Source organism: Callospermophilus lateralis, chromosome 2 (assembly GCF_048772815.1).
Source record: "Callospermophilus lateralis isolate mCalLat2 chromosome 2, mCalLat2.hap1, whole genome shotgun sequence".
In the NCBI taxonomy this organism is placed as follows: domain Eukaryota; kingdom Metazoa; phylum Chordata; class Mammalia; order Rodentia; family Sciuridae; genus Callospermophilus; species Callospermophilus lateralis.
This window is the reverse complement of record NC_135306.1, coordinates 48,908,092-48,935,844: the sequence shown is the minus strand read 5'-3', so window position 1 is coordinate 48,935,844 and position 27,753 is coordinate 48,908,092. Positions and strand designations below refer to the sequence as shown.

The 27,753-nt window shown below is 37.1% G+C and overlaps 1 protein-coding gene and 1 pseudogene across 1 annotated transcript in view; one reads left to right on the top strand and one right to left on the bottom strand.

Annotated features, from left to right (window-relative positions):
* On the bottom strand, positions 1-22,211 carry LOC143386061 (H/ACA ribonucleoprotein complex subunit 3 pseudogene; annotated as a pseudogene).
* Positions 22,212-22,278: 67 nt separating this feature from the next.
* Focad (focadhesin) overlaps positions 22,279-27,753 on the top strand; it is a 282,028-nt gene continuing 276,553 nt past the window's right edge. Inside the window, exon 1 of the mRNA XM_076843402.2 lies at positions 22,279-22,329. The gene's annotated coding sequence lies outside the window, so the exon portion shown is untranslated. The remainder of the gene's footprint in view (positions 22,330-27,753) is intronic.

The window sequence follows — 27,753 nt, the reverse complement described above, 5'->3', positions numbered from 1 at the left end:
TCATAGAACAGGATGTGGTTGCTGGGTCATGAGCATCTTGAAGCGTTTCTTAATGGTGGTTTGGCCTCCTGAGTATTTGTCACCTGGGAAGAACCAAGCAGGAAGGGCCAAGCTGGTCTGTTGTCCCATAGGGTCAAATGTCTTCAATGTATAGACCTGATTTTGCTCATTGAGGAAATTCTGGAGAAAGATGACCACGCTTAAACCTGAGGCTCCAATTCCTAAGCCATATGGTTTGAAAGCATGGGTGGGTTTCCCCTGCTGCGTAGTTTAATTCCTAAATACCAGGTGTTTCTTTGTGTGAACTTGGCTTCTAATTTCCCTGCATGAACAATGCAGACCCAATGGCTATCTCTTGAAGGCTGCCCAAGGCAGGAGGACATGGTCCTGGTCCTACTGTGCAGGTGCCCTGATGTCCCTGTAGAGGGCCTAGTCCTCCCTTGAATGGGTAAGACAAAACTCAGTTTCTGCCAGAAGGCAAGTTCCGCTGGGATTACGCTCACTGGCTTCCTCGTGCCCACCCAGCCTGGAGTGATGAGAGGTATAATTCTTTACTCCTCTCTGCTAAATCTCAATTTCTCTCTACCTAGATCCTGGGGAAGAACTTATAATTTGTGACTTTTCTCTGTATATAGGTGCCATGGTTTGAACGTGTTCCTCAAAGGGTCATGTATTAAATACTTAATCCCAAAATTCATATTTTAAAGGTATTTGGAGGTAGGTCCTTTAGGCAGTAGTCAGACTAGATAAGGTCATAAGGATGAGACCCCCATGATGTCTTTAGTGGCTTTATAAAAAGAGAAACTTGAGCTGATGTGCTTCTTGATCTCAATATGATACCCTCTGACGGAAAGAAGACCCTTACTAGATGACAATGGTTTTATTCTTCCCAGGCTTCCAAAGGATGAACCATATAAATTTCTTTTCTTTATCAATTACCCAGTCTCAGGTATTCTGTTACCGCAACAGAAAAGGGCAAAAACAACAAGCACACATATTTGGAAGAAAAAGAATATGTTCCTAGTTCTAGCTTTAGAAACTATGATACTAGGAAAAACACAATAAAATTTCATAAAACCAACACAATAAAATAATAGTAACAGTTGGTAATGTATAGATTTTCTAATTTCAGAAAAGTCTCAGGGTAAGCTTTGATGGATCAATAGCAGTTTACTGGTGACGGATAAACTGGTAAAGATGGGGGAAGGTAGGCATTCTAGTCAAAAAGAGTGGATGGCACAGAAGCACTTAAAAATTGGATATTTGAGGAACTGTACAGAATTTGACATCCCTGAAATTTAAACTGACACAGGAAAATAACAAGAAATAAAGTTGGAGAAGATGGAAACGGCAATTCAAACAACAATAAATGTCGACAAGGATGTCGGGGGAAAAGACACACTCATACATTGCTGGTGGGACTGCAAATTGGTGCAACCAATATGGAAAACAGTATGGAGATTCCTTGGAAAACTTGGAATGGAACCACCATTTGTCCCAGCTATCCCTCTCCTTGGACTATACCCAGAGGACTTAAAAACAATGTACTATAGTGACGCAGACACTTCAATGTTCATAGCTGCTAAATTCACATTAGCTAAACTGTGGAAACAATGTAGATGCCCTTCAACAGATGAATGGATAAAGAAACTGGTATATATCTGTGGCATATATACACAATGGAATATTACCATTAAAAGAGAATAAAATTATGGCATTTGCAGGTAAACGAATGGAGTTGGAGAATATCATGCTAAGTGAAGTAAGCCAATCCCAAAAAACTCAAGGCTGAGTGTTCTCTCTGATAAGTGGATGTTGATCCATAATGGGGGTTTGTGTGGGGAAAATGGAGGAACTTTGATTGGGCCAAGGGGAGGGAAGGGTGGGAAGAGGGCATGGGGGTAGGAAAGAGGTCGAATGAGACAAACATCATTACCCTAGGTATGACTATACATATGATGTGACTCTAGATTGTGTACAACCAGAGAAATGAAAAGTTGTGCTCTATTTTTGTACAATGAATCAAAAAGCTTTCTACTGTCATGTATAACTGATTAAAACTAATAAAAAATAAATTAAAAAAAAGATAAGGACTGGGGCTGTATCTCAGTGGGAGAGCGCTTGCCTAGCATGCGTGAGGCACTAGGTTCGATCATCAGTACTACATTAAAAAAAAAAAAATAAAATAAAATAAAGGCATTTTGTCCATCTACAACTACAAAAAAAACTTAAAAAAAAGATAAAAAAAGGCCACATTACAAGTGGCTTTGGGTGTTGAGACTGTTATAGGCTGAATCGTGTCCCCCCAAATTCCTATGTTGAAGGCCTAATTGCAAGAATCTCAGAATATATTCATAGATAGCACCTGTAATAAAGAGGCCATTTTCCTTTTTTTTTTTTTAAGAAGAGGAAGTTTGAACCACACAAAGATGCCAGGAATGTGTGCACATAGATGGAAAACCACATGAGAACACAGAAGGTGGTAATCTGCAAGACAAGAAGAGACTTCAGAAGAAACCAGGCCTGCCAACATTTTGAAAGTAGAGAATTATGAATATATATGATATTTGCCTTGTTTGCATAAAGAACTACTGAAAATGTGTGTAGGTAGAAGATGAGATATGATTTTTTTCACCGTGAATTCTTTAAATTGTTTTTTCCTTTTAAACATGTGACTGTGCTGCCAAACATTAGGTGGAAGTACCCGCGCGCGCACACACACACAGACACACACACACACTCCACAAGCCAAATTATGATAGACATGGAGATGCACCCCTCAGATTCCTCTTCAGGGAATGAAGTTCAGTTTGTCTGACCAATCTAGGGGTTCCACATCTGTGTATGGAAAATATTCAGCAGAAATAAATTGAATCTGTACTGAACAGGTACAGATTTTTCTTCTTGTCATTATTCCTTATACAACACAGTATAGTAACCATTTTCATGAAATTTACACATTATTCAGTATTTAAAGTAATTTAGAGGTAATTCAAAGTGTATGGGAGGATATATATAGGTTCTATGTAAATACTAAGCCATTTTGTTTTATTATAAAAAAAACTTTTTCTGGGCTGGGGATGTGGCTCAAGCGGTAGCGCACTCACCTGGCATGCATGCGGCCAGGGCTCCATCCTCAGCACCACATACAAACAAAGATGTTGTATCCGCCGAAAACTAAAAGATAATAAATAAAAATTCTCTCTCTCTCTCTTTTAAAAAAAAAAAACAAAAAACTTTTTATTTAGTTGTAGATGGATAAAATACCTTTACTTTATTTATTTTTATGTGGTGCTAAGGATCAAACCCTGGACCTCCAGCTCTCTACCACTAAACCACAACCCCAAACCCTACTATGCCATTTTATATAAGGGACTTGAGCACACATGGATTTTGTATCCTCAGGGATCCTGGCACCAACCCCCATGGATATAGAGGAGGGAAGGGAATAAAGGTTGAGACATTTTAGTCTTACAATGACTAACTCTACGGAGGTATTCGCTCTTTTGACTACTAGCCTGGTTGACTGGATTCTTTGTCCTGCCTGCATCTGGGTTCAACTTTTTCCTCTTTTCAATTCTGCTTTCTTCCTCAACTCCCTCCTTGCCCCCACCCTTGGGATGAAACTCAGGGGAAATGTACCTCTGAGCTACATCCCCAGTCCTTTATATCAACTCTCTAAGTTGCCGAGGCTGATGTCAAACTTGCGGTTCTCCTACCTCAGGCTTCTGAATAGCTGGATTGACAAGTGTGCCCCACCGTGCCCAGCCCTCCTTCCACTTTACTCTTACAAATATTTCGCAAACTGAACTGCAGCTCAGAGTCCACTTCTGGAGAAACCAGAAACACACATATTTGATAATATTGTAGAGATTTTATTTTCATTGCATATCATACTTAATGACAAAATCAAGACATTGACATTCAAAGGAATAATTTAAATAACATCATAGAAATTTATTTTTCCTATGGTCTTATATATTACAGTATAACCTTTTAAAGTAATTATTCTAACAGCAGCTTTATGATGGATCTTATTCTCAGCAAACAGCAATCCAATAAAAACAACCAATTATGTAACTAAATGTTTTTTACTTCTGACATTATAAAGGAAAGAACTACAATGGCTGTTTACAAATGAAAGCAAATTGAAAGTCTCTTCCTCAGTAAAACAGTCTACCTGCTGTACATATTACTTACCCCATATACATACACATACTAAATTGACCCCTAGGTTTGCAATACTTCCATGTATCATCTGTCTTTAATCTTTTAATGAGCTCTTTATTCAATGCTATGTGTCAATTTGGGGGTGTAGCTCAGCCCTATAGCACTTCCCTAGCATGTGCAAGGTCCTAGGTAGAATTCCCAGCACCACAAGAGAAAAAAAGAAAAAAAAATGTGTCAGAAACTATTCTAAGATATGTGTCCCATTTTCAAAGAACCCACACTATATTTGGCACTTGAATAATATTATCAGAATGCTTTTAAAATTATGGTTCAAGGGGAATAATATGGAACTTCAAACCTGAGGCTTATGGAATTATCACAGCAGGCTAGGTGTGGGTCAATGGTAGAACACTTGTCTAGCATGTGCAAAGCCCTGGGCTGGAGGATCCCCAGTACCATGGGGGGAAAAATAAAGTTCAAGGTATTACAACATTTTCAGCAAAACTTTTTCATTCAGACTTCTTTAGAAGAGTGTGTTTTCCTAAAACACATCTTATGCTAAAAACTTCAAGTATCTTTACCAAATATACTTCATACTGTTTTTTCTTTCAATATTCATTCTAGAAAAGATTAGAACATAAAAATTATATATCTTTCTAGCTTCATTAATGCTGTAAAGTAAATCACTAGTGGATGACATTTAAAATTTTTTTTCCCTAAATGCCTATTTTGTCTTGTTATTTAATCTTTTTTTTATTGGTTATTCAAAACATTACAAAGATTGCAGAATCACATCGGTTACACATCCACATTTTTACATAATGCCATAATAGTAACTGTTGTATTCTGTTATTTAATCTTAATAAGATCAGATGGGACAACAAATTTCAAAGCATTTATCAAACAGTGAAATCAAATTATTAGCATTGCTACTTTTATTATTAATTAATAAGAAAGTAAAGGTATTAAGCCTTGTTTCTTCCCCTCAAGATTCTGCAGATAATGTCATAGAATGCTATAAAGTATGTTTTCCTTTCTAAGAGTTCTATATCTTGGCATATACATAAATAAAAATTATAGTATTAATGTCTTGTGTATCTGTAGTGTGATATTAACTCAGTGATCTGACATCTAGTAGGACCTTAAAAGTATCTACTTTATTAAAAGAGGTGCAAGTTGAATTAGTACTGATTCTATTTAAAGTTCAGATCAGGCCTCAATAGAAATAGCTATTCATATTTCAGTGCTTATTACTTACTTGAAGGGTTCTAAACACAAGTAGAATTTTCTCTAAGTTTATCATGTATTCAAGAGCAACAGGGCAAATACAGAGGTAGAGAAAGAGAAATACCAAAAAGAAGGGATCATACAGTACAGAGTGGTATTTTAATTGTGGATGGTTGCAAGAGTGTATCCATAAAAGTTTATTAAATTATATGCTCTAAATATATAAAAGTTTATTGTAGGTCAAATTTGCTTCAATAAAGTCTTTTTAAAAAATATTTATTTTTTAGTTTTTTTAGGTGGACACAATATCTTTATTTATTCTTATGTGGTGCTGAGAATCGAACACAGTGACTCATGCATGCTAGGCGAGTGTGCTACCACTTGAGCCACATCCCCAGTGCCAATAAAGTCTTTTTTAAAATGCCAGGGTGAGAAGCTTTTATACAATTTTAAGTATAATGGAAAACACTGCAGTTGTTTCATTTTTTAGCAGAGAAATGATTATAGCAGTATTCTGCTTTATGAAGATAGACGGAAAAAGGAAAGTGGTAAAGCAGGTTGGGAATCCCAGTACAGAGTATTCTGCTGGATTACATAGAGGTTGTGATTGTGACTGTTAAGGAAAAAGAGAAAATCTTGCTTGGAGCTTTAAGGTTAAAAATGATTTCCAGGCCAGGTGACTTGGCACACACTTGTAATCCCAGCAACTCTGGAGGCTGAGGCAGGAGATGGCAAGTTCAAAACCAGGTTCAGCAATTTAATGAGGTGCTAAGCAACTAAGTGAGACCATGTCTCTAAATAAAATATAAAAAAGGGCTGGGGATGTGGCTTAGTGGCTAAGTGCCCTTGGTTCAATCGCTGGTACAAAAAAAAAAAAAAAAAAAAGAAAAAAGAAAAGAAAAAGAAAAAGAAAAAAGAAAGAAAGAAAAATAAACTCACATGAATTTTTCTCTCTGCTACTTCCAGAAAATACTAGTGAGAGGGAAGTAAAGGAATAAAATGATATAAAACCACAAGGACAAAGAAGAGGAGAAATGGTGACAACTAGTCAGAGACATAAATAACATTTTGAAAGTGGGAAAATATGAGTGGTATCTGACTTAACAGAAGAGAGACAGCTGACACTCAAATGGAAAAGCTTGGACCACAATGACAAGAACAAACCCCAGAACAAGGAGAAAACCATTCTGAAGACAGAAAACTTTGGAATTATTTAGGAATAGAGGTAATGGTACATTGTAATTAACAAAACAAAAGGAAAAAAAAAGTACCTCTGTGTAGGCAAAGACAATTCAGGAGGATGATAAACAAAAAGTAATTATTGGAAAAGAAGATTTTCAGAAGGAGAAAGTATTATAGTCATAAAATGCTAAAAATCTTACAGAACTATTTATAGAATAAAAAGACTAAAAGGTGACAGTACAGCAACAAAAATGTTAAGGTCTATATGTAATTCCACAAAATAGAGCTTTACATAAAGCCAAGGAGATGGGAAAAAAAGGAGAGAAATATTTTCAATGGAAATAAAATTCATGTAAAATAAAATTAATAATTTTAAGGTGTATAATTCAGTGGCATTTAGAGCATTTATAATATTGTACAATTATCACCTTTTGCTAGTTTCCAAACTTTTTCATCACCTTGGAGGAACATCTTGTAAATTTTTTAAAATATTTTATTTTTAGTTGTAGTTGGACACAATACCCTTTATTTTATTTTACTTATTTTTATGTGGTGCTGAGGATCAAACCCATGCATGTGGTAGGTAAGCGCTGTACCGCTGAGCCACAACCCCAGCTCCCTTGTAAATTTTTTTTTAAGAGAGGGGGGGGAGGGGGGAAGAGAATTTTTTAATATTTAGTTTTTAGTTTTCAGTGGATACAACATCTTTAATTTATTTTTATGTGGTGCTAAGGATTGAACCCAGCACCCTGTGCATGCCAGGCGAGCACGCTACCGCTTGAGCCACATCCCCAGCCCAAAATATTTTTAAAAGTTAGCTAGAAGGCCCAACATTTGACTAATAGGAGTTCCAAAAAAAGAAAACAAACAGGGAGTGGTAGCCAAGAATTATCAAAGACATGCTTCAGGACAAATTCTCAGAGTTGATGGATGACTTGAATTTTCTGATTGAAAAGACACATTATGCCTAACAGAGTATGAGAAAAATATTCTCATGCCAAGCATATCAAGATAAAATATCAGAATTTTAAGGACAAAGAGAAAATCCTTAATCTTCTCAGTGAGAAAACACAAGTTATATACAAATAATTGAGTTTCACAATAACCACAGATTTTCCAATAACAACACTGGAAGATAATAAAGTAATGAATTTAATTCTAAAAATAATTTCCACCTAGAATTCCACTTACAACTAAATTATTGGTCAGTACGAGAAGTAAATATGGCATTTTCAGAATGAAAGCTTTCAACAATTTACCCTTCATCCTTTCTTTCTTAGGAAGCTAGAGAGAATGTAAATTGAGGGGAAAAAAAAGTGAGAACAAGAGAAAAAAAATCTATCACAGTGAAGACAATTTTGAGGACAAGGAGGGGAATAGGGAGATAGAAGGAAGTGGGAGGAGGAGGGAAGAGGTAGTCCCAGAATGACATTGCACAGCTGGTAAGGAGAGAAGTCAGGAAGACAAAGAGGGTTCAGGAGGAATTTCTTTCTATGACAAATTACTAGATGGAAAAGAGGTGAGTTCTGGGGATGTAGCTCAGTTTTAGAATGCTTGCCTAACATGTATGAGGACTTGTTTTAAATCACTAGCACTGAGGGGAAAAAAAAAGATGACGAAAGAAATGTGTCTATATTTATGTGCAGCTTTTGCAGGGAAGACATATATAAGAGAGATTAAATCATAATTCTTTATAGTATGAAGTCAACAAACACAGTCTAAAACTTTTAAAAAATATTAAGCAATGCTAGTATAACTTTTTTAGAGTTAGGAAGGTAAATAATAATTAGGAGAAAATCTAACAGACTCAAAAGTGGTTTCCACTAAAGATCTGGAATTAGGGGTGGAGAGAGATAGGTCACAGACTGCTGCAATTTATTCATTTGTGTCTTTGTTTCTTTCTTTCTTTTTGAGAGGGTACCTGTGATTGAACTCTGGAACACTTGACCACTGAGCCACATCCCCAGCCCTTATATGCATTTTATTTAGAGACAGGTGCTGGGAGCCATTAGCCAAGTAGGTATGACAATTTCCTTGCCAGCGTACCCCCATGTTGCTTAGTGGAAGGTGACCTTGCTCAAGGACCAGGGCGGATCCGTGTTTAGGGTGTTCCCAGTTTAGGATAATCCAAGTTTAGGGTGTTCCCGGTTTAGAATAGGGCGTATCCTGCTGCCTGAGTTCCCCTTGAGTTCTCACGGGATTCAGAATATATTTGGGAGACAGAAGCTCAGTGGAGTGGTGGATTTGGGCAGAGAACGTGGATTTCCCCAGAATGTGTTTGTAGAAGGCCAGTGTGAGTTCGGGAATAAAGAGTTGCTGTTTGAATCTACAAAGCTGTGAGTGGCTTGTGATTTGTGCCCAGCCAGACTGCGGCAGACAGGGTCTCACTGGGTTGCTTAGTGCCTCACTTTTGCTGAGACTGTCTTTGAACTCTCCATCCCCCTGCCTCAGCCTCCCCTCGAGCCCCTGGGTTTATAGGTGTGAGTCATTGAGCTTGGCTCATTTTTTCTTTATTAAAAACTCTATAGTACTATCTGATTGCTTCGACTATTTACCCATTTTTTAAAGCATTCTATTAAGGGGTTGTTTAGTGAAGAGAATAAATGTTACATATAATATGAATGAAAATGATTGCCTAAATTTTATTCAACTTACTTACAACTTAAAATTTCCAATAGAGCTTTCATACAGATTCAGTAAATACATATTCTTTTTTTTTTTTTAAGAGAGAGAGAGAGAGTTTTTTAATATTTATTTTTTTTAGTTCTTGGCGGACACAACATCTTTGTTTGTATGTGGTGTTGAGGATCGAACCCGGGCCACACGCATGGCAGGTGAGCGTGCTATCACTTGAACCACATCCCCAGCCCAATACTTATTCTTAAGAACTTAGATGGAAGTAAAGGGTTATCTAGAAAACTATGATAATTAAAATGTGGTTCTAGGGTTGACAAAAAATACTCATGCTGATGAAGTCTGAGAATAGTTTGAATAAAATTGTTCAAGATATACTAGTGGGAAAACATTGTAAAACAATATTAGATAACATAAAATTGTAAATGTGTGTGGGAATAAATTTTTGCATCTTTTTACTAGGAAAATAAGAGATTGATTTAAATTTGAGATCATTATATAAATTTCATAGTTTTTTTCTCCATTTATCTCTGAAGTGACTAGTAATTTCATTTAAATTTAATTAACAATCTATCACTAATGAGTTCTCTCTCTCTTTTTTTTTTGTCTATTCTATAGGGTCACTGAAAACATATTTTTTGTGAAAACTGCATGCTATGCTATGTCTCATACTGCCTTCTTAATTCAAAATGAAAATGTCCATAATACTCAAAATATTTTGATAAGTAATCTAAGGTTACATATGTTAGAAAATGCTGGAAGTTGCCCATTCATTCATTGGAGATTGAAATTGTCTTTAAACTTTCATTTGTAGGCCTTGAAGGCTAAAGGAAAGTCCACAGATTTGTTAACCAGAAGGAAGGATTTAAGTTTGTGCTATATAATTATATAGTTAGAATCTAAACTGTAAAATAAAAGAAACCCCCAAATGGCTCATCTCCTCTGTTTTAACCTCATCTAAAATTAATCCCACCCTTTTGACCATATTCCTGACAATAGAATCTTTCATTCCAATTCAGTAATGTTAGCCTGGGATCCAGGAACTTCATGAAGGATAGAAAGGGATTACCAAGGAAACCACTGCAGAAATCCCAAGTATCTTTTAGGTGCTTTACAGCTGACAGCTGAAGACCTTTTAGATATAGTCACAGTTGTGACAGGGTGTATTACTTCAGGGTTAGGCTGCAGTGAGATTATGTATGGACAATTCTGGACTCCCACAGAATACAGAAAAATATTCTAAAGAACCCTGAAGAACAACAACAAAATCAAATCACAGTAAAAACAAGATATAAAATAAGTAAATAAGAACCCAAGAAATAAGGGGTTCTTCATTATACTGATCAAAGACATCATTCTGATGTGGATAACAGAGGAACCAAATCTTTAATTTTTTTCCCCCAGTTAATTATAGATGCCACTAGAAATGGTTTAAATGTCTTTAAACAGGGAAAATAAAGTATGCCTTTTTTTTGTACTCTTTCTGGGAGAGCCAGACATTTCTGAATGAGATACAATTTAATTAGATAATTTCCTGTGAATAAATACACATCCCTGTTTATATAGTAGAGAAGAAATCCAGTTTTATTTGTTTCTCATTGTAGTATTTTGAAGAATGAAGTGTTAAATTGGATGACAAAGTTCCCTTTGTTTTCCTCTACCTGAGATTTAATTACAAAACTTGTAACATTCAATTATAAGTGGGAAAAATGACCCTCCAAATGATCTTCATTTTAACACCTAGATACCAAAAGAAAAGCAAGATGAAATATAACATCTTAATCTACACAGATAGAAATGTAACTCAAATGGAAACATTTTATAAATGTTTATTGATATAAACAATGTTGCTTTATCTACCAACATTATTATGCTATGCAACAAAATATTCCTGGCAATAAATAGCAGTTACTAACTACTAACTATTGTAAAATTTCTATTTTTGTCTGCTCTGATATAAGGCAACATCTATATCAAAAAATTACAAGGGGAAGGAAAAGGAAAGGAATTAGGATAGGCTATAAAGGTTGTACACATCCTAAATGGTGTGATTACAGGGCATGATGGCCACCAAATAGATCCATTAGTCGTAATTGAAGCTGTCAGGAGCCGGTTAAATGGCTGTCTCTGAGGAGGTCACCTTCCACACATGAGCTGGCCTATGCTTTGCATTAGCCTTGTCAGGAGGTTGAATTCTGACTTGTCTGGACAAACCTTAAAAAATGGCTTAATAGAAATGAAGTAGTAAAGTTCACATGTAACAGTGTTGTGGACTGAAATAAAATGTTTGGCATAAGGAATAGTAATCACACTGAGTAAAGTTTATTGCCCATTTTGTTTGCAGCCTTCACAGGGTGTTCTGTTGCTTCTCACTCTTGGCCTCTCCAGTAGCTCTGGGCTGACCTCTATAAAATACATCAAAAGGCATTTCTTGCCCTCTGACTTTCAGCTGGACTCAGCCAATGGGAAGTCCTGTGGGAGACTAGAAGATAGAAGAAAAGAAGAAATTTTTATCTCCTTGCTCTTAGATATTTAGTTCTCTGCTGTTTCTCTTCATAGGCCTTCTGTTCCACCAAGGACCACAGCTGCTCTGAACTTAGGTGAGTCAAGTGAGGCCTTTAGGTGCAAAACTTAAAGAGGCATTACTCTTGATATTGTGCAAGGGTAGTTTGACACCAGTAAGTGAGGGCCTCCTTAGCCCACCTGCCCCCTAGCCTATCCTAGGGACCAAACCCAGTGTCTTGCATGTGCTAGGCAAGCGCTCTACCACTGAGCTATACTCCCAGCCCCTTGATTATTAATTTCATACACTAACTCTTCCTTTGACTGAACTGGTTTAAGGGAATTCCAATTCCATTTTTGTAAGGACTGAAGTTTGAGAAGCACAACTCAATTCCTTCTTTTCACCATACCCACTGAAATAAGTGCCACTGGGGTGAGAGTTTGCTTCCAGTCTGAAGTCAGTTACGGTGAGGTGAAGACAGGACTATACCTAGAGAAGCAGCAAGAGAACTAATTGCTCCATATTCTCCAAAATTGCAAAAGCCAGAATCAAGGACAATTAACTTCCTCCTTGCAAGAATCTTTTTTTCTGGTATTAAAAAAATCTAGGGCTGGGGCTGGGTCTCAGCGGTTAGAGCATTTGCCTAGCACATGTGAGGCCCTAGATTTGATCCTCAGCACCATATATAAATAAATAAATAAAATAAAGGTATAAAGGTATTGTGTCTGTCTACAATAAGAAAAATATCTTAAAAAATCTACAAATCTGGTTCTATAAATCTCATAGCACAGCACAGAATCATATGGCCATATCTTACAGTGAGGGAGTCTGGGAAATTACCTGGAAAGAAGAAAAAAAAAAAAAAAAAAGACAGCCAAGATTGGCTTAAAGTAGGGATAGGAAAATTATTCTGATTATTATTCTGAAAAATTATTCAAATGTAAATTATTTACATTTGAAACAGTGCCAGTGCATAGCCATCATATCAAATTAAGAAAAGAAAAGGAAAGTGGTACAGGAGGCTTTAGGTTCAATCCCCAGTTATTGCAATGGCATCAACAGAGGAAAGTAAACTCACTTTTAAGGCATAATGGAGTCTGAATTATTTTGTTAATCAGATGGCAAGATATGTATTTATTGTGCAGTGACCTGTACTTGTGCTAAAAGATTATAATATACATCAACATACCCAGATTCATCATATCAAGGCAAAGATTAGAAAAATATGAAAATCTACAATGAAATGTCTCATCACAGCAGTTTCTTCACAAAAAGAAAAAAATGAGGGCTTGGGTTGTGGCTCAGAGGTAGAGTGCTCGCCTATGGGGCACTGGGTTTGATACTCAGCACCACATAAAAATAAAAATAAAGATATTGTATCCACCCTATAACTAAAAAATAAATATTAAAAAAGAAAAACAAATGAAAGAATTGAAACAAAAGTAAGTTTCTGAGTGACTCCTTCATTATACAAAAAAAGGAAAATTGTTTATTGATGATGAGTTATTAAATTATGCTTGATTGCAGCTGAAAAAATGTCTTCAGATAAAATAAACTTGCTTTACACTATTAGCCTTCCAGGGAGAACTGTTGCTTAAAAAGGCGAGGACACTGGGAACAATATGAATAGTCAATTGAAAAACAAAAAAAGTGATTTTAAGTGGTTTTTTCTTGGCTCTTGATGAATTTACAGATATTACCTATAGTGCTCAGTTATTATTTATTCAAGGAATCAATGCTAACTTTGAAGTGATTTTGAATTGTCTGTGAAGAACAACTATGGGTGAGTGTATTTTTCAAAGAAGTTGAGAAAACACTAATTCAGTACAACCTGAAGTAGAATATGCTAAGATGCAGTATAACTGATGGTGATAAAAATGTGTGTGAAGCAGAAAAGTCTTAGTTGGGTAAATGGATGATGCTTAAAAAAAATACATGTTTAAAGTCCCTAGTTTATTCATTGTGCTATTCACCATCAGGCACATTGAAGAAAGTATTTAAATCTTTTATGCGGTGTTAAGCCCATTGTTTCAATGATGAACTTCAATTACTCTGGTGGATTAATGTTATCAGTTCTCTAAATTTATGTCAAAAGTAGTATATCCAGAATATTCTGCTTTGCCCTATCACACAGCAGTTTGATGACTTGGCAGTGATTAAAGTATATCACTCAACATGTGTATTATAGGCTAGGGAAAATTATTATAGTCATTGTAGAGCACCTGCCTAGCATGTGCTGAGGCCTTAAGTTTGATCCCTACCACCACAAATATATATGTATTATATATATGCCTACCATATATGAGGCCCTGGCTTTGACTATATATATGCATATATATATACATATATGCACACACACATATATACATACATACATATGCACACACACAAAATATATGCATATATATACATATATATACATATATATATATATATATATGTATGTATATATATATATATATACAGAGCAAGAGAGAGAATACAATAGAATATCTTTATATCTATTTCATATCTATATCTAGATATAGGTATCTATATACTGGGAGTGTACTTATATATCGATTCATATATGTATCGATATATAGGTACATTCCCAGTCTCCTAAAAAACATTTTTTAAAAATATTTGAGACAGGCTCTGTCTAAGTGGCCTACAAGGCTGGCCTTGAACTTGAGATTCTTTCTCCTCAACTTCCTGAGGAGCTGGAATTAAAGGCACCACATATAACCACATATTGTGAACACAGGTCTGAAACTGAACTTTTTTTGGAATGAGGAAAATCTCTCTCAATCACTATTATTGAACATGAATACCTTTGAAAATTAGCTTTTGCTGCATACATGATCATGTTTCTCAGTATGAAGTTACAAGGCAAACAGCACTTATATAAAAATCTTATACAACAGTAAAATCATTTTAACAACTAATGCTATTTCAATCACAAGAAATGCCAAACGGTGCTGTTAAAGTTTAGAAAAGAATCAGAATTTCCATTTCCACAAAAATTTGCAGATGATACATTTCCCCAGCTCAAACTACAGTTTCAATAGCATTTTTGGATCTCCATGCAGATGAAAGGAAATTTTCATACATCAAAACCAGTTAAAGAAGACACAGATAAATGCAAGGACATTATGGGTTCATGGATTGGAAGAATTAATATAGTCAAATTGTATATCCTACCCAAAGTGATATATAGATTTAATGTAATCTTATGAAAATCCCAATGATATTATTTATAGAAATGGAAGTAATAATCCTAAAATTGATATGGAATCACAAAGGACCTCACAAATCCAAATTAATCTTGAGGAAGAAGAATAAAACTGGAGGCATCACACTGTTTTTCTTGATTTCAAAACAGATTACAAAACTAGAGTAATAAAAACTGCATTAAGCTGGGGATGTAGTTCAGTGGAACAGCACTTGCCTATCATGCATGAGGCTCTAGGTTTGATCCCTAGCACCTGAAAAACGACAACAAAAAGGAAATATGATACAGGGGCTGGGGTTGTGGCTCAGCAGTAGAGTGCTTGCTTAGTACAAGGTCCTGGGTTCAATTCTCAGCACCACATAAAATAAATAAATAAATAAATAAAGGTTAGAAAAAAAAAAAGTATGATACTGGTATAAAAACAAACAGACCCTCTCAGCTCCTAAAAGATTCCAAAGTTCCTTCTATATGATCTCCTTAAGCAGTTCTTTCTCTCAAAGAAGATCTTTGCTTAAGCTACCCTTACTGGAACATTCTATCTCTTATCTAACTTTTTCTTTGTTTATTACCATCTGACTCAGCGTTTTTCTTGCCTGGATTGTATCTTCAGCTCATGGCTGCTGCCTGTTTGTATATTAACCCTCATGGGGTAAAGAGTTATGTGTATTGTTTATTGATGTGTGTCTAATAATTTAAGAGAGTAGGTGCTCAATGAATATTTGTTGCATTAGTAATACATGTGAATCTTTTTACTACTTTTTGAAATTAATGCAAGAAATATAATTAATAATTTCTAAGAGTCAAGGCATTGCAATGGACATTGGTTAAGGTTTTTAAATGGTTCTAACAAAAATGTTAGATGTAAACAATTTATTGGGTTAAGAGTATTTGTATCATGAAATGTTTAATGACGAAAATCTGTATTTTCTTTTTTCTTATCAAAACAGTTAAAGTGTCTTTAAAACCTCTCCTCTAATAAACCATGAAATATGAAAAAAAAAAAAAAAAGAATGCCCAGACACACAAAGAGGAAAAGATAGTCTCTTCAATAAAAAGTGTTGAGAAAACGGGATGTCCACATGCAGAAGAATGACATTGGGCCTTTGTCTCACCCCATGTATAAAAAAACAATTTTAAATGGATGAAAGATTGAAACATAAGGCCTGAATCTGTAAAACTTCTAGAAGAAAACAGGGAAAAAGCTTCTTGACATTGGCCTTGGTGATGAATTTGTGATATGACATCAAAAGCACAGGTAACAAGGTCTGGGGGCATAGTTCAGTGGTAGAGTGCTTGCCTCTCACATGTGAGGCACTGGGTTTGTTCTTTAGCACCACATAAAAATAAATAATTAAAATAAAGGTATTGTGTACATCTACAACTAAAAAAAAATTAAAAAAGCACAGGTAATGAAAGCAAAAATAGATAAGTAGAATTAAATAAGACAAAAACCCTTCTATTAAGCAAAGAAAGCAATCAACAGAATGAAGAGACAGACTGCAGAATGGGAGAAATCATTTCAAATAATACATCTGGCCTGGTATGGTGGCACAAGCCTATAGTCCCAGAGACTCAGGATGCTGAGGCAGAAGGATCATAAGTTCTAGGCCAGCCTTGGCTATTTAGTGAGATACTGCAACCCCCTTCACTTCCTCACCCCACAATTTTTTTTTAATGGCTGGGATATAGCTCAGTGGCAGTGGTAAAGCACCCCTGGGTTCATCCCTAGTACTGAAAAAGAAAAAAACCTTAAAAGGGTCAATGTCCAGAATATATAAGGAACTTAAGTAATTCAATAGCAAAATAAGACAAAGTAAAACAAACAAAATAACCTGATTTAAAAATAAGCAAAGAACACAAATAGACATTTCTCAAAAGAAAAAAAAATGGCTGAATACATGAAAAAAGACTCAACATCCTAATCTTTAGGGAAATTCAAAATCACAGTGAGATATAACCTCACAACTGTTAGAAAAGGTGAAAAGTGTTGTCAAGGAGGTAGAGAAAAAGTAACACTTGAATACTGGTAGTGGAAATGTACATGAGTAGATCCTTTATGAAAAATAGTATGAAAATGTCTTTAAAAAAATAGAAATAGGGCTGGGGTTATTGCTCAGTGGTAGAGTGCTTGCCTAGCATGTGTGAGGTACTTGGTTCGATACTCAGCACCATATAAAAATAAATAAATTAAATAAAGGTATGAAATTCAATAACACTACTTAAAAACATTAGAAATAACCTCATGATCCAGCAGTACCACTACTGCTTGCTGTATGCCCAAAGGCAATGAAATTAGTATCTTGAAGTTGTATCTACACTCCACATTCATTAAAGAATAATTCACAATAGCCAAGACATGGAGACAACCTAAATGCTCATGAATGAATAAATGGATAAAGAAAATGTGATATACTATCTATCTATCTATCTACTCAAGGTATTTATATATCCTTTGTTTTACTGGATTCTCTCAATAGGTCTAAGAATTAAAAGCATTATATGAAGAAAGACAAAAAAAAGACAAGGCAAAATTTCCTTCTAGTCCATTTTAGAAAAGATTTTCTGACTTATGGCCCAGCTCTATCATGTTTCATCTCCTGGGGCTGGGAACATTGCTAAGTCAAAAAAATTGGGATTATTTTAATATGGGAATTCCATTGAAATAAAGCATCTTGATCTTAGTAAGCTATGGTTTGGATATAGTTGGAGTGGGTCCCCTCTGGGTTCATGTGTTAGAAGTCTGGTCCTCCTTTGGTGGTGTGGAACTTTTAAAAGGTAGGGCCCAGTGCAAGATGGATTGGGTCATTGGAGATAATCTCCTGGAAGGAATGAAGATAGTTTTCCAAGGACTCTGAGTTGGTTCTCATGAGAATGGTGTTATAAAAGAATGAGCCTGACCCCCAAATCCCTTACCTGGTTCCCATTTTGTCCTGTGATCTCTTCCTCTCTCACATACTTCCAGGTTGTCATCTGCCATTTGTGATATACCTAAGAATGTACTCATCGGAGGCTGAGTCAAAGGGGCGGGCACCTGATCTTGGACTTTCAGTTTCCAAAAATGTGAGCTAAATAAGACTCTTTTCTTTATAAATAATCCAACCTTAGCTACTTTGTTATAGTGATAGAAAATGTACTAATAAATGACCTGATATAGTCTTTTTTTTTTTTAAAGAGAGAGAGAGGGGGGGGGGGAAGAGAGAGAGAATTTTTTTTTTTAATATTTATTTTTTAGTTTTCGGCGGACACAACATCTTTGTTTGTATGTGGTGCTGAGGATTGAACCCGAGCCGCACGCATGCCAGGCGAGCGCGCCACCGCTTGAACCACATCCCCAGCCCCTGATACAGTCTTATTAAAAAGTGATTAATTTGGGCTTGGGATGTGGCTCAAGTGGTAGCGCGCTCGCCTGGCATGCGTGTGGCCCGGGTTTGATCCTCAGCACCACATACAAACAAAGATGTTGTGTCCGCCGAGAACTAAAAAAAATAAAATAAATATTTAAAAAAAGTGATTAATTAATTGGTTGATTGGTTATAGCTAGTAGAGATACCTGGCCACATACCACTGATTGTCCTATTTCACACTGAGAAAACCACTAAGCACGCAATTAGAGCCGTTGTTGATCAGCCAAGCTTCAAGCTGACTACAGACATATAAAAGGACCTAGGAGTAACCTGAAAAGCCAGTTCAGATAGTAAAAACAAATTAAGCAACCTTCAGGATCCTGAGAATGAATAAATATTTGTGATTTTAAGCCACTAAATTCTGTAGTGGTTTGTTACATATCAAAAGCTGTTATAGGTAATCAAGGTATAACCTTTTTTTGGTCTCCTCACTATGCCCTAGGAGGCTGACCTGCATGAAGTTCATCATAGACTTTCTTTTCTTTAGAAAATCAGGAGAGAGGAAAAGGAGGGAGGGCAAGGTATTAATTCTCTGGGTTCTCTTCCTCTTGCATCACTGTGGACTGGCTTTGCTCCTTCACCCAAAGTTCCAATTCCTGTTAGTTCTACTGGTTTCTTTCTATTTGATAGCTACTACCTACCTTTATTCCTACCAGCTCAGAGGTGATGTTAGGTCTCTGGTGTTACTGGGACTCCCTTGTGATCTTTTAAATTCTGACCTGTACCCCTGTTTACAGTCCCTTATTAAACTACCTAATTCAAATGGTGCTACCTGTTTCCTGTGCGGATCCTGGATAATAGAGTAGGCCTTATCCAGAAGGCAATATTTTGGTGAAAACTTGAATGATCTATTGGAATGAGTCATGAAGATATCTCGGGGAAGTAGTACCAAGGTCTTGTAGCAATGAGGAAGCAGGGGAAGAATGCAGAAGAAAAGGTCAAATAGGTAACACTGTGTGTGTGTGTGTGTGTGTGTGTGTGTTTCTGTGTATTGGGGTGAAGACATATGGCCAGGATAGGTAGATTATGGCCTTATTGGCCTTTGTAAAGATAAGAACCTTGCCTTTTTTTTTAAATATTTGTTTTTGTGGGAGCGGGTATTGGAAATTGAACCCAGGGCCACCTGTATGTTAGGCAAGTACTGTACCACTGAACTGTATTCCTAACCCTAGAAATTTGGCTTTTACTTTGAGAAAAATGGGGAATTATTAGAGCCACATACTCACATTCAGTGACATCTAATAAGATTGCTTTCTGTTATGAGTCCACGACCCTGGAGCTCTGTGATTCAGTACTGAATTTCTCCTCCCAGTCTGTGCCTGCTGATGAATGCGTAGGCGTGTTCAGCCAGCTCAGCATGCTTGGGCCTGAGTTCAAGGCTTTGAGTCTCTCCTGAGGCTGTGGGTGACATGACCTTCCCTTACAGTCAGAATCAGACCACAGTGTCTTTTTTTTTTTTTTGTTAGCATATTCTTTTTAGTTCTGCTAATGATTTGGGAGTGGACACATTTTTCTTACTCTCTTTCTTTTTTTGTTGTTGTTAAAGTCAATAGGCCCTTCTATACCGACTTCAAAAAGTGTACTTATCTAAAGGGTCTTACACAATGGAGTACTAACTGTTTAACTACTTCAGGGGAAATAATACAAGGCATTTAACAGAGAAATACTGTCTGCCTGCCTACCTCTTAGAGACGTGGTTTATCTTGAATATTTAAAAAAGCAAAGAGTTCATTAGCATGTACAAATCTATGACTATTGAGAAAATAATATAGAGATTTGAAGCATGTTTTAATCCTTTAATTGAAATTTCCATTTAATCTGGGTATTCTGGTATTAAGTCTAGATCATTTTCTGTGGGTTGCAAGAATAAATTTGATCCCCCCCCTCCCCCTGCCAACTTCCATAGGGGGTCACCCGCTCGCTGCTGTTTCTCAGAAATTCTCCTTGGGCTGAATCTCAGTGAACCACTTGTACAGGGCTCCCAACATCCACATCACAGTGGGTATTCCCGTGTCAGTCAAACTGACTTTTCCTAGATCTACCTCCATCAAACCTACTATACATTGTAGCTCTATTCCTTCAGGCTGAATTCTTTATTTTTAGCTCTGAAGGAAAGTGAACTGTTCAGTTATTAAGATTAATTAAGCACACACGACCCTTTCTTGTGTTAACAACACAGGTGGCCTATTAGAATCTGTTGTGATGTTTATAATCCACGCTTTAATTTTAATTTCTTTTTGAATTTTTATTATTTAAAAAAATTTCTAGCACAGCATATGAAGTGTACAGTTCCAGTTGACTTGCAGTGGAAGGAGGATTGGGTGGGGAGGCAGGAAACCAGGATTTTTGTCTTTCTTTTGACACCTATGACCTTGAAGATGAAGCTTTGTTTTTCTGAAATTTTAGTCTCCCCCTCTGTAAATTGAAAGAATTAAATTAATGAAACATCAAAAAAATTTTTTTGAGGGCTTGGGTTGCGGCTCAGTGGTAGAGCATTTGCCTAGCACATACATGTGAGGCACTGGATTCAATCTCCAGCATCACATAAAAAAGCTAAATAAACAAAATAAAGGTATTGTGTCCATCTACAACTAAACAATATTAAAAAAATAAAAATTTGAAACCAAACAAAAACAAAACAAAAAACTCCCACAATTTTAGTCCTTAAAGAAAAACAAGACTCCCAACAATTACATTTACTAATTATCATTTCATGTCAGAGAACATTTCTAATCTTTAAAAAATTCAGGTGGGGTATGTAGCTCAGAGGTAGAGCCCTTGCCTAGCATGTATAAGCTCTTGGTTAAACCCCCAGAATGTGGTGAGGGTAGGATTGAGTTGGGTGTAGTGGCACTTGTCTGTACTTCTAACTACTGGGGAGGCTGAGGCAGGACTGTATTTGAGCCATCCTGGGCAACACAGTGAGACTATGTTTAAAAATATATATATATAAATAAATAAATCAAAGCATAATCTTAAGCAAATGGTAAAATTTAAAAACAATAATTTATCTTTATGAAAACTCAATACATTTCCCATTTCAGTGAAAACTTGCAGTGAAAACTTCATCATGGACAGGCAAGTTTCTGAGATTTCTTCTGGATCTAAAAATCTATTACTCTCTCTTGTCAAAATAACCCTGGTGTCTGCTGAGTTGGTATCCAGGATGAGTTGGCTCCTTGAAGCTCTGGATTGTGTCTTTCATCTTGGTATCTTCCACGCCTAGCACAGGCCTGGTATAATGATAAGATTAAAAAAGGTAAAAGGTGAAATGATGCCTGCTGAATTGCAGTTCCTTTTTGGAAAGAGAATATCCCAGGAGTAGGGGTGACAAGTTGGACTTTCAGCCTAGTCCAAGATGGACAGCAAGTAGTCAAGTCAATTCTACATTCTAGGTTTTTTCCACCCCCACTCTCCCCCATGCACATGTTGAAAGCTAACATCCAGTGCAAGGTGGGCCTTTGGGCCTCTGCTCTTATGAATGGGATTAGCGCCCTTATAAGAATGGTTTGAGGGGGCTGAGGATGTAGCTCAGTGGTAAAGGACTGGTTTAGCATGTGCAAGTCCCTGGATTTGATCTCTTTCTGGTTAACAAAATATCCAAATACCACTATAGCTGCAGAAATCACCCAAAGCTGTACAAGGTCAGGTTGCCAACAGACTAATCCGGCACGTTGCAGTGGTATCTCCAGCCAGGTCTGCTAGGATACCCCCTCACTGCCGTGCACACTAGCGACAGATTTGCCTACATCACACTAGCTGCAGGGCCGTGCTCACCAGTGTGCAGCCTTCTAGCCGCAGTGCTCGGCCTTGGTCTTGAAGGCGCGTGCGCGCGAGCAGAGGGGTGGGCGGACCAAAGTCGGAGAAGGCGGGGCATACCCTCGACGTCTGCAGTCTATTGGCTGTCTCCTTTAGCACCGCCCCCAGGTTTTCGGGGCGGCGGGGTGGGCCACGTCAGGAAGCCGGTGCGGGGCTGAGCTTGTGGCAGAAGAGAGGTAAGCCTTGCGGGTTGATAGGCTGCTCTCCGCGTGCTGTTTCCCTATAATCAGCAGCCGCTGGATCGCTCCCGCCTGCGGCCTGGGTTTGCTTGAGTGGAGGGCGGCTGCGGCCCAGCGACCTGGGGCTGTGCTGCGAGATCGGGCAGTAGAGCATGTGGCAGGGCCGCGTCGCAATGTGGGGCGGCAGGGAAACGGACAGGACCTGCTGTTTGCCTTGGTCCAGACCTGTCTGGGTTCTGAACTCCCGGAGGACCAGGCCTTCTGCTGTTACAGTACTCTGGCAGTGCTGGCTCTGATGCCTGCGGTGGGACTCAGCGGCATCCAGACTCCAAAACCGGTTGGCGTGACCCTTGCTTAACTACCTGCAGCAGGTTGCAATGGTCCCCACACTTGTTAGGTTTACTAATCAGGGGCGGCGCAAGTGATTCCGCTTGCCTTCTGCCTGGCCTGGGGTCACTGTCTCATCATTCCCGGGGACTCTTACGCTTATCAGGTCCACTTTAATGCAAAGGCTTATGGGTGAGCAGAGACTTCTTTCAGAACTAGTTCTCAGGCTTCGTTTGCGCTTGCAGGAATTTCCTGAAGAAAAGGGATTGGGGGGGTGGAGAAAGAATATACGAATATGAATGTGTGTGTGTGTGTATTTCATTTATACATGTTTTGAAATGTCCGCAACAAGTATGCAGAGATTTGCAGACATCTGCAGTTGCAGCTACCCTCCGCGAGTTAATTTCAACTCTGGCTTCCTGATGCCTCAGATTGGTTTCTGAATTTGGAGATTTTGAAGTCAGTGAAGTTATCCTGCTAGTTATCATGCAGTCATTCACTCATTCATTGCAAACCCCCCCACTTTTTTTTTTTTTAAATGGATTCCTTGATAGTCTGGCCTTGATGGTCAGAGTTTTATACTGAATACTAAAATCCACATTCCTTGCTTTTTCTTGCAGTTTATTTGCCAGTTTCATTGTCTGAGTTGAAAAGATTTGAGATGGGTTTTTCTTTCTTTTTTATAGTTCAATTTTAGGCTCTACATTTAGGTACAAAACATAGAGCTCTTCTGGTACCCTATTCAGTTTTCCTTTCTTTTACCTTTAGAAGTCTTAAACCAAGTGGCTCTGAGGTTTAATCCTGCTACTGTGCCACTAAAGATCTAATGGTCTCAGTCACCTAATGTAAGATGTGGGGATGCAATTAGAAGTATTTTGTAATTTTGGGATGCTCAAGGAGAGGAGGGGCATACAGCTTATTTACTGAACTGTGTGAACAGTTGGGAACAGACCATTTTAAAAACACAGGATGTATTTTGTGATTATGTATTTTACTGTTTCAGTGAACACTGTTTTCATTCACTTTTTGACAAGCAAGTGCATGTTTACAATTTTGATTGACATTCAGTTCCTGCAAAGAAAGCACTATGACTCATCTAAATTTTGAAATGTCATAATCATGGGCTTTTAAATATATATGAAGATATTGTGCAGAAACAATTTGATAAAAATGCAATTTTAAAGGCATTTAGATTTGCTTTGGTAGATTAGTGATAGCTAAAACCTCTGCCTTGATTATTAGCTTACTTGGTTAATGTTAGTTAATTAATTAACTGGCTAATGTCTATCAATGTAATGTCTTTTTAAACATTTGTTGTATCAGTATAACATATACTAGATTTTGATCAATGGTTCTAACTGAAACCTGATAATGAAAAGTGAATAAACTGTTACTTTGAGATAAAAATGCTTATAGAGATGTTGTAGATTTTCATCTGTTGATTGATTGATGGTACTTACAAGTAGATCAGTTGGCTTCAGGGGTAAAATGATTTCTAAAGTAGTTCTGAGACTTTATTCATAGCCTCATGGTGCTTTTTGGATATTGTTCACAGGCCATAAGTTAAATTAAATTGTCTATACAAAAATTAGGGGTTTGGAAAATGTGCTATCTATAATTATAGAATATTTCTAAAAAATTACTAAGCTCTATAGATATTTAGTATAACAAAACATAGTATAATTACATAAGTATCTATGTATGACTCATGATTACTAGTAAGTTGGCTAGAAGTTGTATATACTATTTCCACAATAGGTTTCTAAGGTTTTAGACTGCCTGTGGCGGTGATCCAAAGAATGAGAGATGAAGGCACTTGGATATTATGCCCACAAAGGTACAGTGTAGGAGAGCCAATAGGATGAAAACATTCTCTGGATCTTAGGACTTGGAAGGATGATAAGTCTTTTATGATATGGGACACCAAAGGAGAGTTTAGTTTCATTAGGCCTATAAAGTAGGGGGAACATCTAATGAATAGATTGAGTAAATAAGAAAGTTTATAGAATGGCAGCAGAATTCAAAATGTTGGAACGGAAGGAAGACTGGTTAGTAGAGAGGAAGACAGGTTGAAAAGAGGAAACATTTGGGTTTAAGGATGACAGGGCTTTTCTGAAGTATATGAATAGCTTTGAAGTGCCAAATGATAGTTCATGAAATTTCAAGTTTTGATGAAACTTCCTGTAGTCAACTTTTACCCATCAAGTCAGTATATAATTTCTGTTGAATAGGAGAACTAGCATAGTAGTTTTTAAATTAAAAAAGAACATTTAAGTCTCCAGTGAATATTTGTGTTTGTAAAAGAAAGAGGCAGTGACTTTTTTGCTTTTATATACCTCTTGTTGACCTTTGAACTTCCATAATACTTAGGCAGATACTTTTCATCTACTGTTAGATTGCCCAGAAGGTTAGGTTGAGTATTTTAGTTCAGTGATAGGACTCAAAGGTGTGAAAAATTTCTTGATATAATTGATAATTGCTCTGGGTGGGAGGTAGGCATGCGTGCATTTACCTCTGATTTCCCTTCTGTGATTTTGTGACTTTTAGTCTCAGTGAACAGTCTGTCTGCCTGCCTTCCTTTCTTTCTCCTCCCCCTTCTCTTCCTACTTCATGTAGTCTCAATATTTTGTAGTCTGGACTTATACTCCTGGGATCAAGTGATCCTTCTGCTTCAGCCCATGAGCATTGGAACTACAGGTATGTGCCACTACACCCAGCTTGTGTTTCTTAAGCTCCTCTAGAGTGTACTAGGTCTCATTCCTTTCATCTACTAAAGATTTGGCTCCAGTGTGTCTCTTTGTCTCTCCTGCAATATCACATTCTTCCCTCATTGCTGAATAGTATCCATAAGTATACAAATGTGATGTTCTTTTTTCTATCTTAAAATAATAATTCCTTCTGGACTCCATTTTCCCTTCAAGCCACTGTACAACTTCTTTGCCTCCATTTAAGGCAAAACTATACTCATGTGTTCATCTTCTTATCTCCCATCCTTTCTGTATCACATGTTAATCAGGCTTTTCTCACCACTCTAATGAAGTTTCTTTTCTTGGAGTTACTAATGGCTTTTTTTTTTACCTTTATGTTTATTTGTTTTTATTTTTATTTATTTTTAATGCGGTGCTGAGGATTGAACCCAGTGTCTTGCAGGTGCTAGGCGAATGCTCTACCACTGAGCCACAACTCCAGCCCCACTAATGGCTTTTTAATTTTGCTAAACCTGAGGATCTGTTCTTTTTTTTTTTTTTAATTGATTTTATTTTTTAAATACACGACAGCAGAATGTATTACAATTCTTATTACACATATAGAGCACAATTTTTCATGTCTTTGTATAAAGTATGTTCATGCCAATTCATGTCTTTATACATGTACTTTTTTTGCATTACAATTCTTATTACACATATGTACCACAATTTTTCATATCTCTGTTTGTATATAAAGTAGGCTGATGCCCAATTCGAGTCTTTATACATGTATGTGGGAGGCCGACATAATACATGACCAGTGTTTGTCTTCCCTTCTGATTGGTGTGGCATTGTGATCTGGTTTCCTAGGTAACCATAAATGGTAGCCCCGATCTTTAGGTCCAGCAATTGTGTCCTCCTGCTTGAGCATGCATGGGCGTGCCTTCCTACATCCCCGTGGGTGGAGCTATGCTTACCTGTTCCTTTGTAATATTACTCCTTGCCCTGTTTAGGATAGAATGTTCCATGGAAATGCCCATTGTCTGTCCCCTTCTCTTACTGTGCCCTGGGGTGTGGCCTTCCTAGATGTCAGTCAACCTGCTGACAGCAGATATCATGAAGCTAGACTGAGCCCCTCAAAACTTGACCTCTTGCCTCATTTGAATGGCTTCTCCTCAATAAAAGGGGTCAGCACGTGTGCTTGCTCGTTCCTTCTGTGGACCCTTAAGGTCTGAAGATCTGTTCTTAAACCTCATCCCTTATTTGATTTAGCAGCATTTTTTGAGATAGTTAATTATTCTCTGCTTAACACACTTTCTTTACTTATAATTCCCTCTGCTCCTTTTTAGACTTTTTTCTTTCTTTTCTTTTCTTTTTTGGTACTTGAACTTGTGATCCTCCTGCCTTAGCCTCCTGAGTTGCTGGAATTGCAATTTAGACTCTTTCTCTGGTTCTTTCTTATTTCCCTGACCTCTTACCCCTGGATTTCAGGGATCACTCAAAGACCAAATACTCATTCAGTCTTGAAATATTAGCTTTAAATACTAGTCATTTCTTGTTAGTTCCAAATTTCTGTTTTCAGTCTGAACCTCTTCTCTTGAAATCCAGATTCCATATTTCCACTGTTTTCTCAAAATTTTCTGTTTGGATAACTAGTAGATGTATGGAATTTGTTTCCTGATTTTCTGCCTATACCTGCTGTGATAGTTGGCTTTTATTGGCCTTGACCAAAATACCTGACAAGAACAATTTATAGAGTCTGGCACAAGTCAGGCAGGCATCTAATCACTGTTGATTGAGTCAATGAAAGGTAGGCTATTGATAGTGCAGCCTTTTTCAGACCTATATATCTCTTCCATATTTTGTGGAAAAACTCTTGAATAGATTCTGGATTGTTATTGGAGTGCATTTCTGGACCCCCCCTTGCTAGTACTTTTGTGACATTCTTTTTTTTTTTTTTTTTTTTTTTTTAAAGGGTTGCTAGTTAGTGTTCTGTACCCAGGTTCTTTATTCTTTTCAAGAAGGGTATCATGGTCTCTGCTCAACTGCATAGACTACCTGCTCATGGTACTTCATAGCAACATCTTCACTTTAAGTTGCAAATCATATAATATTTTTGTTCAAAGAGAAGCTGAAGTCTGGGGGTATGGCTCATTGGAGAGCATTTGCCTAGGATATGCAAGAACCTGGTTTTATCCCCAGCACTGTAAAACAAAAGAGAATAAACAAAAAACTCCCAAAACAAACAGAAATCCCTAGCAATGTTGAAACAATTAATATGTGAAAGGGATGGGATAATCTAAAGCAGAGATTTTCAATCCTTTGTGTGTGTGTGTGTGTGTGTGTGTGTGTGTGTGTGTATGTATGGAGGAGGGTACTGGGGATTGAAACTAGAGCTTTGTACATG